The sequence below is a fragment of the Garra rufa genome, unplaced genomic scaffold (genome assembly GCF_049309525.1).
Source record: "Garra rufa unplaced genomic scaffold, GarRuf1.0 hap1_unplaced_003, whole genome shotgun sequence".
In the NCBI taxonomy this organism is placed as follows: Eukaryota; Metazoa; Chordata; class Actinopteri; order Cypriniformes; family Cyprinidae; genus Garra; species Garra rufa.
In genome coordinates this window covers 7,154,292-7,171,101 of record NW_027394278.1, presented here as the reverse complement: position 1 = coordinate 7,171,101, position 16,810 = coordinate 7,154,292, and positions in this window count along the sequence as shown.

The window sequence follows — 16,810 nt, the reverse complement described above, 5'->3', positions numbered from 1 at the left end:
TGCAAAATAGGTTTTATTCATGCACAGACTGCAAATTTAAATTTGGACCGAGATTCAGCTTGCATTGCCTGAACCAACTTTGTTCTGCGCTGAAACGCTGTTTTCTGACATTACAGGGTCAAACTTCAAAAATCATGCAAAACACTTCTAACACCTTCAGATATGTTTCTCTGTGTTGCAAAATAGGTTTTATTCATGCACAGACTGCAAATTTAAAGTTGGACCGAGATTCAGCTTGCATTGCCTGAACCAACTTTGTTCTGCGCTGAAACGCTGTTTTCTGACATTACAGGGTCAAACTTCAAAAATGATGCAAAACACTTCTAACACCTTCAGATATGTTTCTCTGTGTTGCAAAATAGGTTTTATTCATGCACAGACTGCAAATTTAAAGTTGGACATAGATTCAGCTTGCATTGCCTGAACCAACTTTGTTCTGCGCTGAAACGCTGTTTTCTGACATTTCAGGGTCAAACTTCAAAAATCATGCAAAACACTTCTAACACCTTCAGATATGTTTCTCTGTGTTGCAAAATAGGTTTTATTTATGCACAGACTGCAATTTTAAAGTTTGACCGAGATTCAGCTTGCATTACTTGAACGAAGTTTGTTCTGCACTGAAACGCTGTTTTCTGACATTACAGGGTCAAACTTCAAAAATCATGCAAAACACTTCTAATACCTTCAGATATGTTTCTCTGTGTTGCAAAATAGGTTTTATTCATGCACAGACTGCAAATTTAAAGTTGGACCGAGATTCAGCTTGCATTGCCTGAACCAACTTTGTTCTGCGCTGAAACGCTGTTTTCTGACATTTCAGGGTCAAACTTCAAAAATCATGCAAAACACTTCTAACACCTTCAGATATGTTTCTCTGTGTTGCAAAATAGGTTTTATTCATGCACAGACTGCAAATTTAAAGTTTGACCGAGATTCAGCTTGCATTGCTTGAACCAAGTTTGTTCTGCGCTGAAACGCTGTTTTCTGACATTTCAGGGTCAAACTTCAAAAATCATGCAAAACACTTCTAACACCTTCAGATATGTTTCTCTGTGTTGCAAAATAGGTTTTATTCATGCACAGACTGCAAATTTAAAGTTGGACCGAGATTCAGCTTGCATTGCCTGAACCAACTTTGTTCTGCGCTGAAACGCTGTTTTCTGACATTTCAGGGTCAAACTTCAAAAATCATGCAAAACACTTCTAACACCTTCAGATATGTTTCTCTGTGTTGCAAAATAGGTTTTATTCATGCACAGACTGCAAATTTAAAGTTGGACCGAGATTCAGCTTGCATTGCCTGAACCAACTTTGTTCTGCGCTGAAACGCTGTTTTCTGACATTACAGGGTCAAACTTCAAAAATGATGCAAAACACTTCTAACACCTTCAGATATGTTTCTCTGTGTTGCAAAATAGGTTTTATTTATGCACAGACTGCAATTTTAAAGTTTGACCGAGATTCAGCTTGCATTGCTTGAACCAAGTTTGTTCTGCACTGAAACGCTGTTTTCTGACATTTCAGGTTCAAACTTCAAAAATCATGCAAAACACTTCTAACACCTTCAGATATGTTTCTCTGTGTTGCAAAATAGGTTTTATTCATGCACAGACTGCAAATTTAAAGTTGGACCGAGATTCAGCTTGCATTGCCTGAACCAACTTTGTTCTGCGCTGAAACGCTGTTTTCTGACATTACAGGGTCAAACTTCAAAAATGATGCAAAACACTTCTAACACCTTCAGATATGTTTCTCTGTGTTGCAAAATAGGTTTTATTCATGCACAGACTGCAAATTTAAAGTTGGACATAGATTCAGCTTGCATTGCCTGAACCAACTTTGTTCTGCGCTGAAACGCTGTTTTCTGACATTTCAGGGTCAAACTTCAAAAATCATGCAAAACACTTCTAACACCTTCAGATATGTTTCTCTGTGTTGCAAAATAGGTTTTATTCATGCACAGACTGCAAATTTAAAGTTGGACCGAGATTCAGCTTGCATTGCCTGAACCAACTTTGTTCTGCGCTGAAACGCTGTTTTCTGACATTACAGGGTCAAACTTCAAAAATGATGCAAAACACTTCTAACACCTTCAGATATGTTTCTCTGTGTTGCAAAATAGGTTTTATTCATGCACAGACTGCAAATTTAAAGTTGGACATAGATTCAGCTTGCATTGCCTGAACCAACTTTGTTCTGCGCTGAAACGCTGTTTTCTGACATTTCAGGGTCAAACTTCAAAAATCATGCAAAACACTTCTAACACCTTCAGATATGTTTCTCTGTGTTGCAAAATAGGTTTTATTTATGCACAGACTGCAATTTTAAAGTTTGACCGAGATTCAGCTTGCATTACTTGAACGAAGTTTGTTCTGCACTGAAACGCTGTTTTCTGACATTACAGGGTCAAACTTCAAAAATCATGCAAAACACTTCTAATACCTTCAGATATGTTTCTCTGTGTTGCAAAATAGGTTTTATTCATGCACAGACTGCAAATTTAAAGTTGGACCGAGATTCAGCTTGCATTGCCTGAACCAACTTTGTTCTGCGCTGAAACGCTGTTTTCTGACATTTCAGGGTCAAACTTCAAAAATCATGCAAAACACTTCTAACACGTTCAGATATGTTTCTCTGTGTTGCAAAATAGGTTTTATTTATGCACAGACTGCAATTTTAAAGTTTGACCGAGATTCAGCTTGCATTGCTTGAACCAAGTTTGTTCTGCACTGAAACGCTGTTTTCTGACATTTCAGGGTCAAACTTCAAAAATCATGCAAAACACTTCTAACACCTTCAGATATGTTTCTCTGTGTTGCAAAATAGGTTTTATTCATGCACAGACTGCAAATTTAAAGTTGGACCGAGATTCAGCTTGCATTGCCTGAACCAACTTTGTTCTGCGCTGAAACGCTGTTTTCTGACATTACAGGGTCAAACTTCAAAAATGATGCAAAACACTTCTAACACCTTCAGATATGTTTCTCTGTGTTGCAAAATAGGTTTTATTCATGCACAGACTGCAAATTTAAAGTTGGACATAGATTCAGCTTGCATTGCCTGAACCAACTTTGTTCTGCGCTGAAACGCTGTTTTCTGACATTTCAGGGTCAAACTTCAAAAATCATGCAAAACACTTCTAACACCTTCAGATATGTTTCTCTGTGTTGCAAAATAGGTTTTATTTATGCACAGACTGCAATTTTAAAGTTTGACCGAGATTCAGCTTGCATTACTTGAACGAAGTTTGTTCTGCACTGAAACGCTGTTTTCTGACATTACAGGGTCAAACTTCAAAAATCATGCAAAACACTTCTAATACCTTCAGATATGTTTCTCTGTGTTGCAAAATAGGTTTTATTCATGCACAGACTGCAAATTTAAAGTTGGACCGAGATTCAGCTTGCATTGCCTGAACCAACTTTGTTCTGCGCTGAAACGCTGTTTTCTGACATTTCAGGGTCAAACTTCAAAAATCATGCAAAACACTTCTAACACGTTCAGATATGTTTCTCTGTGTTGCAAAATAGGTTTTATTTATGCACAGACTGCAATTTTAAAGTTTGACCGAGATTCAGCTTGCATTGGCTGAACCAACTTTGTTCTGCGCTGAAACGCTGTTTTCTGACATTACAGGGTCAAACTTCAAAAATGATGCAAAACACTTCTAACACGTTCAGATATGTTTCTCTGTGTTGCAAAATAGGTTTTATTTATGCACAGACTGCAATTTTAAAGTTTGACCGAGATTCAGCTTGCATTGCTTGAACCAAGTTTGTTCTGCACTGAAACGCTGTTTTCTGACATTTCAGGTTCAAACTTCAAAAATCATGCAAAACACTTCTAACACCTTCAGATATGTTTCTCTGTGTTGCAAAATAGGTTTTATTCATGCACAGACTGCAAATTTAAAGTTGGACCGAGATTCAGCTTGCATTGCCTGAACCAACTTTGTTCTGCGCTGAAACGCTGTTTTCTGACATTACAGGGTCAAACTTCAAAAATGATGCAAAACACTTCTAACACCTTCAGATATGTTTCTCTGTGTTGCAAAATAGGTTTTATTCATGCACAGACTGCAAATTTAAAGTTGGACATAGATTCAGCTTGCATTGCCTGAACCAACTTTGTTCTGCGCTGAAACGCTGTTTTCTGACATTTCAGGGTCAAACTTCAAAAATCATGCAAAACACTTCTAACACCTTCAGATATGTTTCTCTGTGTTGCAAAATAGGTTTTATTCATGCACAGACTGCAAATTTAAAGTTGGACCGAGATTCAGCTTGCATTGCCTGAACCAACTTTGTTCTGCGCTGAAACGCTGTTTTCTGACATTACAGGGTCAAACTTCAAAAATGATGCAAAACACTTCTAACACCTTCAGATATGTTTCTCTGTGTTGCAAAATAGGTTTTATTCATGCACAGACTGCAAATTTAAAGTTGGACATAGATTCAGCTTGCATTGCCTGAACCAACTTTGTTCTGCGCTGAAACACTGTTTTCTGACATTTCAGGGTCAAACTTCAAAAATCATGCAAAACACTTCTAACACCTTCAGATATGTTTCTCTGTGTTGCAAAATAGGTTTTATTTATGCACAGACTGCAATTTTAAAGTTTGACCGAGATTCAGCTTGCATTACTTGAACGAAGTTTGTTCTGCACTGAAACGCTGTTTTCTGACATTACAGGGTCAAACTTCAAAAATCATGCAAAACACTTCTAATACCTTCAGATATGTTTCTCTGTGTTGCAAAATAGGTTTTATTCATGCACAGACTGCAAATTTAAAGTTGGACCGAGATTCAGCTTGCATTGCCTGAACCAACTTTGTTCTGCGCTGAAACGCTGTTTTCTGACATTTCAGGGTCAAACTTCAAAAATCATGCAAAACACTTCTAACACGTTCAGATATGTTTCTCTGTGTTGCAAAATAGGTTTTATTTATGCACAGACTGCAATTTTAAAGTTTGACCGAGATTCAGCTTGCATTGCTTGAACCAAGTTTGTTCTGCACTGAAGCGCTGTTTTCTGACATTTCAGGGTCAAACTTCAAAAATCATGCAAAACACTTCTAACACCTTCAGATATGTTTCTCTGTGTTGCAAAATAGGTTTTATTCATGCACAGACTGCAAATTTAAAGTTGGACCGAGATTCAGCTTGCATTGCCTGAACCAACTTTGTTCTGCGCTGAAACGCTGTTTTCTGACATTACAGGGTCAAACTTCAAAAATGATGCAAAACACTTCTAACACCTTCAGATATGTTTCTCTGTGTTGCAAAATAGGTTTTATTCATGCACAGACTGCAAATTTAAAGTTGGACATAGATTCAGCTTGCATTGCCTGAACCAACTTTGTTCTGCGCTGAAACGCTGTTTTCTGACATTTCAGGGTCAAACTTCAAAAATCATGCAAAACACTTCTAACACCTTCAGATATGTTTCTCTGTGTTGCAAAATAGGTTTTATTCATGCACAGACTGCAAATTTAAAGTTGGACCGAGATTCAGCTTGCATTGCCTGAACCAACTTTGTTCTGCGCTGAAACGCTGTTTTCTGACATTACAGGGTCAAACTTCAAAAATCATGCAAAACACTTCTAACACTTTCAGATATGTTTCTCTGTGTTGCAAAATAGGTTTTATTCATGCACAGACTGCAAATTTAAAGTTGGACCGAGATTCAGCTTGCATTGCCTGAACCAACTTTGTTCTGCGCTGAAACGCTGTTTTCTGACATTACAGGGTCAAACTTCAAAAATGATGCAAAACACTTCTAACACCTTCAGATATGTTTCTCTGTGTTGCAAAATAGGTTTTATTCATGCACAGACTGCAAATTTAAAGTTGGACATAGATTCAGCTTGCATTGCCTGAACCAACTTTGTTCTGCGCTGAAACGCTGTTTTCTGACATTTCAGGGTCAAACTTCAAAAATCATGCAAAACACTTCTAACACCTTCAGATATGTTTCTCTGTGTTGCAAAATAGGTTTTATTTATGCACAGACTGCAATTTTAAAGTTTGACCGAGATTCAGCTTGCATTACTTGAACGAAGTTTGTTCTGCACTGAAACGCTGTTTTCTGACATTACAGGGTCAAACTTCAAAAATCATGCAAAACACTTCTAATACCTTCAGATATGTTTCTCTGTGTTGCAAAATAGGTTTTATTTATGCACAGACTGCAATTTTAAAGTTTGACCGAGATTCAGCTTGCATTGCTTGAACCAAGTTTGTTCTGCACTGAAACGCTGTTTTCTGACATTTCAGGGTCAAACTTCAAAAATCATGCAAAACACTTCTAACACCTTCAGATATGTTTCTCTGTGTTGCAAAATAGGTTTTATTCATGCACAGACTGCAAATTTAAAGTTGGACCGAGATTCAGCTTGCATTGCCTGAACCAACTTTGTTCTGCGCTGAAACGCTGTTTTCTGACATTTCAGGGTCAAACTTCAAAAATCATGCAAAACACTTCTAACACCTTCAGATATGTTTCTCTGTGTTGCAAAATAGGTTTTATTCATGCACAGATTGCAAATTTAAAGTTGGACCGAGATTCAGCTTGCATTGCTTGAACCAAGTTTGTTCTGCACTGAAACGCTGTTTTCTGACATTTCAGGGTCAAACTTCAAAAATCATGCAAAACACTTCTAACACCTTCAGATATGTTTCTCTGTGTTGCAACATAGGTTTTATTTATGCACAGACTGCAATTTTAAAGTTTGACCGAGATTCAGCTTGCATTACTTGAACGAAGTTTGTTCTGCACTGAAACGCTGTTTTCTGACATTACAGGGTCAAACTTCAAAAATCATGCAAAACACTTCTAATACCTTCAGATATGTTTCTCTGTGTTGCAAAATAGGTTTTATTCATGCACAGACTGCAAATTTAAAGTTGGACCGAGATTCAGCTTGCATTGCCTGAACCAACTTTGTTCTGCGCTGAAACGCTGTTTTCTGACATTTCAGGGTCAAACTTCAAAAATCATGCAAAACACTTCTAACACCTTCAGATATGTTTCTCTGTGTTGCAAAATAGGTTTTATTCATGCACAGACTGCAAATTTAAAGTTTGACCGAGATTCAGCTTGCATTGCTTGAACCAAGTTTGTTCTGCACTGAAACGCTGTTTTCTGACATTTCAGGGTCAAACTTCAAAAATCATGCAAAACACTTCTAACACCTTCAGATATGTTTCTCTGTGTTGCAAAATAGGTTTTATTCATGCACAGACTGCAAATTTAAAGTTGGACCGAGATTCAGCTTGCATTGCCTGAACCATTTTTGTTCTGCGCTGAAACGCTGTTTTCTGACATTTCAGGGTCAAACTTCAAAAATCATGCAAAACACTTCTAACACCTTCAGATATGTTTCTCTGTGTTGCAAAATAGGTTTTATTCATGCACAGACTGCAAATTTAAAGTTGTACCGAGATTCAGCTTGCATTGCCTGAACCAACTTTGTTCTGCGCTGAAACGCTGTTTTCTGACATTACAGGGTCAAACTTCAAAAATGATGCAAAACACTTCTAACACCTTCAGATATGTTTCTCTGTGTTGCAAAATAGGTTTTATTTATGCACAGACTGCAATTTTAAAGTTTGACCAAGATTCAGCTTGCATTGCTTGAACCAAGTTTGTTCTGCACTGAAACGCTGTTTTCTGACATTTCAGGGTCAAACTTCAAAAATCATGCAAAACACTTCTAACACCTTCAGATATGTTTCTCTGTGTTGCAAAATAGGTTTTATTCATGCACAGACTGCAAATTTAAAGTTGGACCGAGATTCAGCTTGCATTGCCTGAACCAACTTTGTTCTGCGCTGAAACGCTGTTTTCTGACATTACAGGGTCAAACTTCAAAAATCATGCAAAACACTTCTAACACCTTCAGATATGTTTCTCTGTGTTGCAAAATAGGTTTTATTCATGCACAGACTGCAAATTTAAAGTTGGACCGAGATTCAGCTTGCATTGCCTGAACCAACTTTGTTCTGCGCTGAAACGCTGTTTTCTGACATTACAGGGTCAAACTTCAAAAATGATGCAAAACACTTCTAACACCTTCAGATATGTTTCTCTGTGTTGCAAAATAGGTTTTATTCATGCACAGACTGCAAATTTAAAGTTGGACATAGATTCAGCTTGCATTGCCTGAACCAACTTTGTTCTGCGCTGAAACGCTGTTTTCTGACATTTCAGGGTCAAACTTCAAAAATCATGCAAAACACTTCTAACACCTTCAGATATGTTTCTCTGTGTTGCAAAATAGGTTTTATTTATGCACAGACTGCAATTTTAAAGTTTGACCGAGATTCAGCTTGCATTGCTTGAACCAAGTTTGTTCTGCACTGAAACGCTGTTTTCTGACATTTCAGGGTCAAACTTCAAAAATCATGCAAAACACTTCTAACACCTTCAGATATGTTTCTCTGTGTTGCAAAATAGGTTTTATTCATGCACAGACTGCAAATTTAAAGTTGGACCGAGATTCAGCTTGCATTGCCTGAACCAACTTTGTTCTGCGCTGAAACGCTGTTTTCTGACATTACAGGGTCAAACTTCAAAAATCATGCAAAACACTTCTAACACCTTCAGATATGTTTCTCTGTGTTGCAAAATAGGTTTTATTCATGCACAGATTGCAAATTTAAAGTTGGACCGAGATTCAGCTTGCATTGCTTGAACCAAGTTTGTTCTGCACTGAAACGCTGTTTTCTGACATTTCAGGGTCAAACTTCAAAAATCATGCAAGACACTTCTAACACCTTCAGATATGTTTCTCTGTGTTGCAACATAGGTTTTATTTATGCACAGACTGCAATTTTAAAGTTTGACCGAGATTCAGCTTGCATTACTTGAACGAAGTTTGTTCTGCACTGAAACGCTGTTTTCTGACATTACAGGGTCAAACTTCAAAAATCATGCAAAACACTTCTAATACCTTCAGATATGTTTCTCTGTGTTGCAAAATAGGTTTTATTCATGCACAGACTGCAAATTTAAAGTTGGACCGAGATTCAGCTTGCATTGCCTGAACCAACTTTGTTCTGCGCTGAAACGCTGTTTTCTGACATTTCAGGGTCAAACTTCAAAAATCATGCAAAACACTTCTAACACCTTCAGATATGTTTCTCTGTGTTGCAAAATAGGTTTTATTCATGCACAGACTGCAAATTTAAAGTTTGACCGAGATTCAGCTTGCATTGCTTGAACCAAGTTTGTTCTGCACTGAAACGCTGTTTTCTGACATTTCAGGGTCAAACTTCAAAAATCATGCAAAACACTTCTAACACCTTCAGATATGTTTCTCTGTGTTGCAAAATAGGTTTTATTCATGCACAGACTGCAAATTTAAAGTTGGACCGAGATTCAGCTTGCATTGCCTGAACCATTTTTGTTCTGCGCTGAAACGCTGTTTTCTGACATTTCAGGGTCAAACTTCAAAAATCATGCAAAACACTTCTAACACCTTCAGATATGTTTCTCTGTGTTGCAAAATAGGTTTTATTCATGCACAGACTGCAAATTTAAAGTTGGACCGAGATTCAGCTTGCATTGCCTGAACCAACTTTGTTCTGCGCTGAAACGCTGTTTTCTGACATTACAGGGTCAAACTTCAAAAATCATGCAAAACACTTCTAACACCTTCAGATATGTTTCTCTGTGTTGCAAAATAGGTTTTATTCATGCACAGACTGCAAATTTAAAGTTGGACCGAGATTCAGCTTGCATTGCCTGAACCAACTTTGTTCTGCGCTGAAACGCTGTTTTCTGACATTACAGGGTCAAACTTCAAAAATGATGCAAAACACTTCTAACACCTTCAGATATGTTTCTCTGTGTTGCAAAATAGGTTTTATTCATGCACAGACTGCAAATTTAAAGTTGGACATAGATTCAGCTTGCATTGCCTGAACCAACTTTGTTCTGCGCTGAAACGCTGTTTTCTGACATTTCAGGGTCAAACTTCAAAAATCATGCAAAACACTTCTAACACCTTCAGATATGTTTCTCTGTGTTGCAAAATAGGTTTTATTTATGCACAGACTGCAATTTTAAAGTTTGACCGAGATTCAGCTTGCATTGCTTGAACCAAGTTTGTTCTGCACTGAAACGCTGTTTTCTGACATTTCAGGGTCTAACTTCAAAAATCATGCAAAACACTTCTAACACCTTCAGATATGTTTCTCTGTGTTGCAAAATAGGTTTTATTCATGCACAGACTGCAAATTTAAAGTTGGACATAGATTCAGCTTGCATTGCCTGAACCAACTTTGTTCTGCGCTGAAACGCTGTTTTCTGACATTTCAGGGTCAAACTTCAAAAATCATGCAAAACACTTCTAACACCTTCAGATATGTTTCTCTGTGTTGCAAAATAGGTTTTATTTATGCACAGACTGCAATTTTAAAGTTTGACCGAGATTCAGCTTGCATTGCTTGAACCAAGTTTGTTCTGCACTGAAACGCTGTTTTCTGACATTTCAGGGTCAAACTTCAAAAATCATGCAAAACACTTCTAACACCTTCAGATATGTTTCTCTGTGTTGCAAAATAGGTTTTATTCATGCACAGACTGCAAATTTAAAGTTGGACCGAGATTCAGCTTGCATTGCCTGAACCAACTTTGTTCTGCGCTGAAACGCTGTTTTCTGACATTACAGGGTCAAACTTCAAAAATCATGCAAAACACTTCTAACACCTTCAGATATGTTTCTCTGTGTTGCAACATAGGTTTTATTTATGCACAGACTGCAATTTTAAAGTTTGACCGAGATTCAGCTTGCATTACTTGAACGAAGTTTTGTTCTGCACTGAAACGCTGTTTTCTGACATTACAGGGTCAAACTTCAAAAATCATGCAAAACACTTCTAATACCTTCAGATATGTTTCTCTGTGTTGCAAAATAGGTTTTATTCATGCACAGACTGCAAATTTAAAGTTGGACCGAGATTCAGCTTGCATTGCCTGAACCAACTTTGTTCTGCGCTGAAACGCTGTTTTCTGACATTACAGGGTCAAACTTCAAAAATCATGCAAAACACTTCTAACACCTTCAGATATGTTTCTCTGTGTTGCAAAATAGGTTTTATTCATGCACAGACTGCAAATTTAAAGTTGGACCGAGATTCAGCTTGCATTGCCTGAACCAACTTTGTTCTGCGCTGAAACGCTGTTTTCTGACATTACAGGGTCAAACTTCAAAAATGATGCAAAACACTTCTAACACCTTCAGATATGTTTCTCTGTGTTGCAAAATAGGTTTTATTCATGCACAGACTGCAAATTTAAAGTTGGACATAGATTCAGCTTGCATTGCCTGAACCAACTTTGTTCTGCGCTGAAACGCTGTTTTCTGACATTTCAGGGTCAAACTTCAAAAATCATGCAAAACACTTCTAACACCTTCAGATATGTTTCTCTGTGTTGCAAAATAGGTTTTATTCATGCACAGACTGCAAATTTAAAGTTGGACATAGATTCAGCTTGCATTGCCTGAACCAACTTTGTTCTGCGCTGAAACGCTGTTTTCTGACATTTCAGGGTCAAACTTCAAAAATCATGCAAAACACTTCTAACACCTTCAGATATATTTCTCTGTGTTGCAAAATAGGTTTTATTTATGCACAGACTGCAATTTTAAAGTTTGACCGAGATTCAGCTTGCATTACTTGAACGAAGTTTGTTCTGCACTGAAACGCTGTTTTCTGACATTACAGGGTCAAACTTCAAAAATCATGCAAAGCACTTCTAATACCTTCAGATATGTTTCTCTGTGTTGCAAAATAGGTTTTATTTATGCACAGACTGCAATTTTAAAGTTTGACCGAGATTCAGCTTGCATTGCTTGAACCAAGTTTGTTCTGCACTGAAACGCTGTTTTCTGACATTTCAGGGTCAAACTTCAAAAATCATGCAAAACACTTCTAACACCTTCAGATATGTTTCTCTGTGTTGCAAAATAGGTTTTATTCATGCACAGACTGCAAATTTAAAGTTGGACCGAGATTCAGCTTGCATTGCCTGAACCAACTTTGTTCTGCGCTGAAACGCTGTTTTCTGACATTACAGGGTCAAACTTCAAAAATCATGCAAAACACTTCTAACACCTTCAGATATGTTTCTCTGTGTTGCAAAATAGGTTTTATTCATGCACAGACTGCAAATTTAAAGTTGGACCGAGATTCAGCTTGCATTGCCTGAACCAACTTTGTTCTGCGCTGAAACGCTGTTTTCTGACATTACAGGGTCAAACTTCAAAAATGATGCAAAACACTTCTAACACCTTCAGATATGTTTCTCTGTGTTGCAAAATAGGTTTTATTCATGCACAGACTGCAAATTTAAAGTTGGACATAGATTCAGCTTGCATTGCCTGAACCAACTTTGTTCTGCGCTGAAACGCTGTTTTCTGACATTTCAGGGTCAAACTTCAAAAATCATGCAAAACACTTCTAACACCTTCAGATATGTTTCTCTGTGTTGCAAAATAGGTTTTATTTATGCACAGACTGCAATTTTAAAGTTTGACCGAGATTCAGCTTGCATTACTTGAACGAAGTTTGTTCTGCACTGAAACGCTGTTTTCTGACATTACAGGGTCAAACTTCAAAAATCATGCAAAACACTTCTAATACCTTCAGATATGTTTCTCTGTGTTGCAAAATAGGTTTTATTCATGCACAGACTGCAAATTTAAAGTTGGACCGAGATTCAGCTTGCATTGCCTGAACCAACTTTGTTCTGCGCTGAAACGCTGTTTTCTGACATTTCAGGGTCAAACTTCAAAAATCATGCAAAACACTTCTAACACCTTCAGATATGTTTCTCTGTGTTGCAAAATAGGTTTTATTCATGCACAGACTGCAAATTTAAAGTTTGACCGAGATTCAGCTTGCATTGCTTGAACCAAGTTTGTTCTGCACTGAAACGCTGTTTTCTGACATTTCAGGGTCAAACTTCAAAAATCATGCAAAACACTTCTAACACCTTCAGATATGTTTCTCTGTGTTGCAAAATAGGTTTTATTCATGCACAGACTGCAAATTTAAAGTTGGACCGAGATTCAGCTTGCATTGCCTGAACCAACTTTGTTCTGCGCTGAAACGCTGTTTTCTGACATTTCAGGGTCAAACTTCAAAAATCATGCAAAACACTTCTAACACCTTCAGATATGTTTCTCTGTGTTGCAAAATAGGTTTTATTCATGCACAGACTGCAAATTTAAAGTTGGACCGAGATTCAGCTTGCATTGCCTGAACCAACTTTGTTCTGCGCTGAAACGCTGTTTTCTGACATTACAGGGTCAAACTTCAAAAATGATGCAAAACACTTCTAACACCTTCAGATATGTTTCTCTGTGTTGCAAAATAGGTTTTATTTATGCACAGACTGCAATTTTAAAGTTTGACCGAGATTCAGCTTGCATTGCTTGAACCAAGTTTCTTCTGCACTGAAACGCTGTTTTCTGACATTTCAGGTTCAAACTTCAAAAATCATGCAAAACACTTCTAACACCTTCAGATATGTTTCTCTGTGTTGCAAAATAGGTTTTATTCATGCACAGACTGCAAATTTAAAGTTGGACCGAGATTCAGCTTGCATTGCCTGAACCAACTTTGTTCTGCGCTGAAACGCTGTTTTCTGACATTACAGGGTCAAACTTCAAAAATGATGCAAAACACTTCTAACACCTTCAGATATGTTTCTCTGTGTTGCAAAATAGGTTTTATTCATGCACAGACTGCAAATTTAAAGTTGGACCGAGATTCAGCTTGCATTACTTGAACGAAGTTTGTTCTGCACTGAAACGCTGTTTTCTGACATTACAGGGTCAAACTTCAAAAATCATGCAAAACACTTCTAATACCTTCAGATATGTTTCTCTGTGTTGCAAAATAGGTTTTATTCATGCACAGACTGCAAATTTAAAGTTGGACCGAGATTCAGCTTGCATTGCCTGAACCAACTTTGTTCTGCGCTGAAACGCTGTTTTCTGACATTTCAGGGTCAAACTTCAAAAATCATGCAAAACACTTCTAACACCTTCAGATATGTTTCTCTGTGTTGCAAAATAGGTTTTATTCATGCACAGACTGCAAATTTAAAGTTGGACCGAGATTCAGCTTGCATTGCCTGAACCAACTTTGTTCTGCGCTGAAACGCTGTTTTCTGACATTACAGGGTCAAACTTCAAAAATGATGCAAAACACTTCTAACACCTTCAGATATGTTTCTCTGTGTTGCAAAATAGGTTTTATTCATGCACAGACTGCAAATTTAAAGTTGGACATAGATTCAGCTTGCATTGCCTGAACCAACTTTGTTCTGCGCTGAAACGCTGTTTTCTGACATTTCAGGGTCAAACTTCAAAAATCATGCAAAACACTTCTAACACCTTCAGATATGTTTCTCTGTGTTGCAAAATAGGTTTTATTTATGCACAGACTGCAATTTTAAAGTTTGACCGAGATTCAGCTTGCATTACTTGAACGAAGTTTGTTCTGCACTGAAACGCTGTTCCCTTTCGATACTTTCACTCGTACTGCGTCGAAGACGCTTATGGGGAAAAGCTCCTTTTTCTCCTGAGACTGAAGCATTTCAATAACGCAGTGTAACTGCACGGCCATTGGTTCGTGCAGTGATAAAAAGACGAACCAATGGCTCGGCAGCGGAGCTGCACGAGCCTATGGCGATGATTCGCGCCCGATCGCGCCAAAAGGGGCGGAGTATCTGGCTATATAAGCGTGCATTTAGCCATAGGATCTCAGATCCTTCTCCTTCAGCGACGACTTCTTTGCTGATCTACGAGACTTGATGCTACTCGCCGTTGACACGCCTTCGCAGCGGATCAAGCTGAACGAGAGACCCTCTCTGCTCGTCTGATTAGCCGCTTCTCCGCCGCCTTCAGCGTCGCAGCAGCAGCGGTCCCAGCTGATCCCCTGCCGCCATCCGGTGAGTATAAAAGGGCTTATTTCTAAGAAGTAAGTTCTAAAAGAGCAAATTTTCTAGCGACGTTGTTGCAAATGTCGCGATGCGAGTGGCTCGTGCAGGGCTCTGCACGATGTAGAAGGGCAGTGAGTGCCGCTCACTGAGACGGAATGCTGTCGCTGACAGTTTGAGTCTCGCTCTTTTCGCTCGCTAACCCCGTTCTCCCGTTTCTTATCTCTCAGCAAGGCTCGGAGAAAGAGACAGTGGAGTCAGGGAACTAAACAACAGGGTTTGAACGATCGTACGCCGGCAGTGAGCCCGCGTGCTCGCTCTTCCCGTTGCCTTTGATCTGACAAGCTCGCATTTGTTTGTGTGTGTGTGTTGCTAGGGAGACGGACTGCGTTCACTACGAAAGCCCGGTCCGCTCGCAGAAGGCGCTCCAGCTCTCATGTCTCTCTCCTCCCAGTAATCTCGGAGGAAGCAGCAGCGAGTTGTGAGCTGAGCAATCAAGCACGAGCATTCTCATGCCGACACATACTGTGCGAGCTTTATTGATTTGCCAGCGTGTGTTACTCGCGAGGATCAGATGCACTCGTTACACGAGCGGCTTTAATCCTCCCAGGCAGATCAGAGCGAAGCACTGTTACATCTATTACTGACGGCTTTGCTTTCGTGTATGCGTCGCTTATGCCGCGCTCACAGAGGCGAGCTGCTTTCATTATTAATAGTATGGACATGTTCGCTCGCGGGAGTCGCCCCGCCTCCCCCTTCTCACGTTTCTCTTCTCTCAGTTACCTCGGAGAAAGAAACGGTGAATGCGCGATCAGACTTAAGTGACGTAACGCCGGCAAAGCCCCGCGTTCGTCACTCTGTGCAGTTTTTGATCAGTGTTATGTGAGGATCTGCGCCTCTCGCCTTATCGAGCGGCTCTATCCTTCTGAGCAAATCGGAGCAGAACGCTGTCACCTATGATTCTATATTGCTGACAGCTTCATATTTCAGTGCGCCTCTCGCCTGGGCCACGCCCACGCTGAGGCTGCATGCTCTGAGACAGACAGCTCTCTCTGCGAGTGTTTACGTCTGGATCTGCTTTGCTCACAGCTCGATTTCTCAATGAAGACGGCCCCGCCCCTCCCCTCGTCTGCTACGAGCAGAACTGAGAGGATGTGCGCAGCGTTTTAAACTGCCTATGTTTATACAAAGATCATCAGTACTCCTCTTTTTGAGCGGTTTGATCTTTTTAGGTGGATTAAAGGAGAATGCTGTCACTGTGATCATTACTGACAGCTTCAATTTGGATGCGTCCTGGCCACGCCCACGCTGAGGCTGCGCTCGTTGAGACGATGAGTGTTATGTCTCGCTGGCGGCTCGTTTCTCAATGAAGACGGCCCCGCCCCTCCCCTCGTCTGCTACGAGCAGAACTGAGAGGATGTGCGCAGCGTTTTAAACTACCTATATGTTAATACAAAGATCATCATTACTCCTCTTTTGAGCGGTTTGATCTTTTAGGTGGATTAAATGAGAATGCTGTCACTGATCATTCTGACAGCTTCAAATTGGATGCGTCTGGGCCATGCCCACGCTGAGGCTGCGCTTGTTGAGACGATGAGTGTTATGTCTCGCTGGCGGCTCGTTTTCTCAGTGGAAAATGTTGTGACCCCTGGGCCCTTTCTGACAGCGTCCTCACAACCTGCCATTGTCATAACGGTCAGTTGCTCGAACCAATGCAACCCCTTGCCACGCGGGCCGAGGCCTGGCAAGCCATCCCCGGAGTGTCAAGTGGGTTCTGGGCATAATAGAACGAGGTTACACACGTCAGTTCGCTTGAAGACCACCACGCTTCAGCGGGGTCTCCACCTCAGTTCA